Source organism: Perkinsus marinus, assembly GCF_000006405.1.
Source record: "Perkinsus marinus ATCC 50983 genomic scaffold scf_1104296953018, whole genome shotgun sequence".
NCBI classification, from domain to species: domain Eukaryota; phylum Perkinsozoa; order Perkinsida; family Perkinsidae; genus Perkinsus; species Perkinsus marinus.
Window position 1 is genome coordinate 546,707 of NW_003208655.1, and position 4,845 is coordinate 551,551.

The window sequence follows — 4,845 nt, forward strand, 5'->3', positions numbered from 1 at the left end:
AAACCAGGGCACGCAAGGAAGCTCGCGTTGAGAATGTGTTAAATCCCTCAAGGGCATGAATTAATCTTAATCTTGGGCACGGGAGAGTTTATGCTACGACTTGCATTCGACTCGAATGGATGAAGTGCTTTACCGAGTCCTACGAGGGCACAAATTGTAATCTCACAGCGTGGCATGACGAGGCTGATGGAATGGGACGCATCACATTGTGATGGTTACAATCACGTATTTTGCACGCCCAGTTATTGGAGTTGCACTGCAAGAAGTGGCTTATGTTCGTAGATCTCTATAGATACCACGAAACCTGGATGCGTGAGTCTCTGAGACTCAGTCTCAGCGCAATTAGTGTGCATGCATACTTGTCTCTGTTCAACTGTTGAACTTCAACGGGACCTGCTGTGAGGAGTCCTCACTGAGGGCTGGTGATCCGAAAGTTAGAAGGGAGCGGTCGTATGCCTACTGACCATTTATCTGGGCGGTACTGAGAAGGGCACAATATTATCAGAATGGTCGACTGGTATCTCGACTCCGACTATGTGGTTGACAACCACTGGTTGTTGGTCTTGACTTCTGTTGCCGTTTTTGGGCCAGCTGTGGGGCGCTGACGATTATCATCTCGACATGGAGGGCGTTGAGTCTCTCCATTGGTTACATTCTTCATGTTACTAATGTGCATCGATGCTTGTTTAATGAAGTCGTATTGTCAGCGTTAGGCTTTCAAGTCGCACACATCATGGTCATAACAATTGCAGCGATTGAATTGCTGAGACTGTCACTCTGATCATCATGACTATTTTTCACACTGTGCAATTTTTTATAGCCGAAAAGGTTAAGAATCTAGGCCGTTATCCAGACCTCTGAGCTTTGAATTATACAGTAGACGTTATTGCGTATACGGTCAGAATTTCAGCGCGATGCGACCCTCCAATGGAGGGCCTCCATACCGGAGCCCTAGTGTCAACGCTCCTTCATGATGAATCAACCTTGCTTGTCACCTCTCAAAATGCCTCTCTCACCATTGCCTATACTCAGGACTCGTTTCACGCATGTACACGGGAGTGAAAGAGTGTCATTTGTGGCTGACATGACTCATGTCACATGAGTACATTCGTGAAACGATCGATTGCATTCGAAGTCTTTCGGGAAATCTTTTGAGGACTACTGTTGTCACTCCATCTAGTTTTGTCGACCGGAGCTGGAGTATTAAAATTAGATTGATTGCCAATAAATAGAATTACCTAAATTATCAAGTGACGATTCGATCACGACCTCGAGTAGATCCGCCCACAGCGTGTGCAAATATGTACACGCGACTTGTGCCCACTTACTCTAACGATTCCGTGAAACACAGTGTTTCAAACACCTATGGAGTGCTGACTCACAACAACATGAGGTTCTGTTCATATGGGGCACTTGCACGAGTTAGAGAAGCGTTGCTCTTGTGACTCGCATACTCTCAGTACGTTGATCATGCATGCTGTTGTGATCGTAAATTTATAATGGATTAGTTGCTGCTTCGCCGTTGCAATTATGCGTGCAGTGCAGAGTGCGTGCATTCGCAAGCGTAGTTACGATTTGAAATCGTAACTACGCTTGCGTAATTAAATTATGAGATCCACTCGAATCTTCATTAGAGGAATTCTCTGAATGCACAAGCTGGAAGATTGAGAATGCTAGGATGACCGCTACTAGCGGTCCGCTAGAGGTAGACTCTAGCGGTCCGCTTCATCCCGGCTGGTGGTCTGTGGTAGGAGGATCTGCCCGCTCCTGTGGGCCAGTCTGTTAGCCGCATGGTATCGAAGCTGCGCGGCGCCAGCAGAGGCGCTCGTCGGTTGAGGCTCAGCCTCAACCGTGGCTTATGCGCGCATACGTCAAAGTTTGACGGTCAAACAATCGATTACATTTGGAGTCCTTCGCGGGATTCTCAGAAAATTATTCTCTTGTCAATTATCGTTAACATCCCAGCCAACCTTGTCGACCGCTGCAAACTTAGTGCTAAGGAATACCTTACGCCCGTATCTACTTTTAGAATTGTGTTGCCAGAGTCGCTAGCATCGACTATTTATAGTATCAATCAACGACGCGATCACGACTTCGAGTAGATCCGTCGAGAGAAGGTATAGGTCGCACAAGGCGGTTGTGGCACAAGCGCACAACTGTTGTGCGGAATGATTCATTAGGACGTTACACCGAGGATGTTCTGCGATCCAGGTGAATTTTTTCTTTCCATCACACATGAAGCTCCTCATCACCCTGCTGTGGGGGTTACTCTCCTCCGCGGTGGTTGGAGACCATCGGACTCACCCGGTGTCGGAGCCCCATACATTGCGCGCGCTTAATGGAGTGGTTTATCGGAAATACCAGGAGGGTGATGACACATCCGTCGTGGCAGAAGAATACATTCCTCCAGCTTGTGACCTTTTTCTATGTTATGTCGCAGTGCCCAGTGGAACTAAGGTGCGATTATTATAAAATGCTCTACTCTCTCAGGAGTATGTATAGTTGTATTGAGAAAACATCGAATCGACATACGGAATCCTGCATCGAGCGTCTCGTGCATTGAAATTTAATGATTGAATGGAGTGCAATGCACTTCCGGTTTGAAGACAACGGCCGGTCTCGGCGAGACCGTCTCGCTCACTATCGATTCGCTAGTGTGGGTTAAAAGTGAATTGAGGATAGTAGGCTGCATCCAGTAGTTTACAATGACTATGCCGGAAATAATTCCCTCCCCAGACTGTCGTCGGCGTGGTCGCTATGGACATCCCTGGAGAAAACACACCTGAGAAGATCAAGACTGCCATCAAAGCCCACAGGTGAGTCCTACATTGACGGTGGAGTTATCCTCAAACCGTTTGAGTCAAACGTTGTCTTCATAGGCCGGAAGGGAGCAAGTCTGGGAAGATTGGACTCATAAATATTGTAAGCCGAATGCCGCCACTCGGTTGTTTTTTCGAACGGTAGTTGCAAACTGGACTTTCAGGTTTATGTCGTCGAAGCTTGGCGAAGGCAGAAAATTGCATCGACACTTTTGTCTGTAACCTTCAAGGAGGTGATACCTGCGACGGACTCCCCTGTTGAACTGTGCAGTCTCTATTCCCACGAAAGATGGCCATTTGGAGTAGCCTTCAATGTTTGTTGTCTCTCAGTTTCCCAAGACGTACCCGAACTGGGGTGTAGTCTACCTACTGGTTCTCCGCACAAACCAACCCGCGAGAGAACTTCATAGGAAGGCGGGGTTCATCAACATACTGGGTGAGTTTCTCCGTGTCTTGCTTGGCTCAATACATGTAACCGTACATATGAAGTAGAGCAAGGCTCGAGCTTTCAAGCTTCCAGCTGCTGTGACTCGGCATCAGATGTCGCCCACAACTTCAAAAATAATATGCAATCTGATACACCCCCGTTGGATCGCCAGATACTCCCGGAGATACTCATGTCATCTACGCGCGCTATAATGAGGGATAGTGCTTCGAATATGGGCTGACCTGCGAGCCGCAGGATGCGACCCAAAGTGTTCAGGCCTTAGAATGTCTATTTTGCTAGCCTCGCTTCCAGCGCCTTTATTTGAAAGGCATTTTTCATTACCCGAGCCCAGCTCGTGGATACTTTTCAGCGAGAAGCTTTAGCCTATGATAGGCATGCGATTGTTCGTTACATTTCGTTATTTGCTGAGAATTGAAGTCGATTTTTCGTGAGGCCACTTTCCCCGGTTAGATTGATATCAACGAATTGTGTTCGCTTGTAGTGCGAGGCCTGGGTGAACGGAGGGCGAGCTCAAGTAACTCACGAGCAGTTTCGTAGGAAATAGAGGGTTAACTCAATGAATTGGGTTCCAAGGTCTTCGCCTATGAGTGATACAGCAAATCATAGACATGATGCGCTCTGTGATGTCTTCGAACTCACGCTCTCGGGTGAGGAATTACAGATTCGGTACGTCTGGTCGCACATGCTTCACTTATCGGGACCATTATCCCTCATGTTGATGTGTTATAGATGACCCGAATTCAATATATGGCTCGATCGTTATGAGCCAACTATGATCGAGCATGTTGTCCATTAATCACGATATCTATTGGTTTTGCTCAGCTCATATGGACCGCGTTTGGGTGTGGGAAATGACGTATGTTTTGGTAAAGTCTAGACAGTAATACGCTACATCAACATACTCCATTGACAAAGTGTGATACATCGTCGGAAGCACATCTTCGCTGGAGTCTCCACTGGAGACTCTCCAGTCTGGCGATTCTCAAGCTCTTTGCGTTGTAGATGGCTCGCGAAAACCACCTCCGTTCCAAAACCGCTAATATTCGTCAATAGAAAGCCTTTCTGCCACGTTGTTATTCCGTGAACCTCAGTAGAGAGGTTTGTAACAGTGTGATGGGACTGTCCCATTCAACGGTGTGTCCCAATTTGGGACACACCGTATGTCACTGATGAGCGAATGAAACTTTCGGACTGAGGACGATCGTATTGCTTGTCTAGTAGCAGGCATATCTCGCAATGGCTGCTAGAATGTGTGAAACCCACAGCGTGAAGCTCTCACACAGAGCCAGACTGTCACGAATCGTGACTCACGATGTTGCAGCAGGGATCTTATACCATTCTCAAGGCTGCTGGTGCTCCAGCGTGCTTCACGTGAGAACCTCGGCACTTGAGCCATATGTAGTTACTAGATGTGAGAATACTGATTACTCACTACTATATCTATGGCCTCACATACAAGTCAACAAAGTTATTCCGTACATGCTCGAGACTCAAATGGAATGCTCATAAAAATTAAATGCCCCGGGAATCCCGACGTGCAAAGTTACTACTACATCCCGACTCGGGATGTAGTAGAGA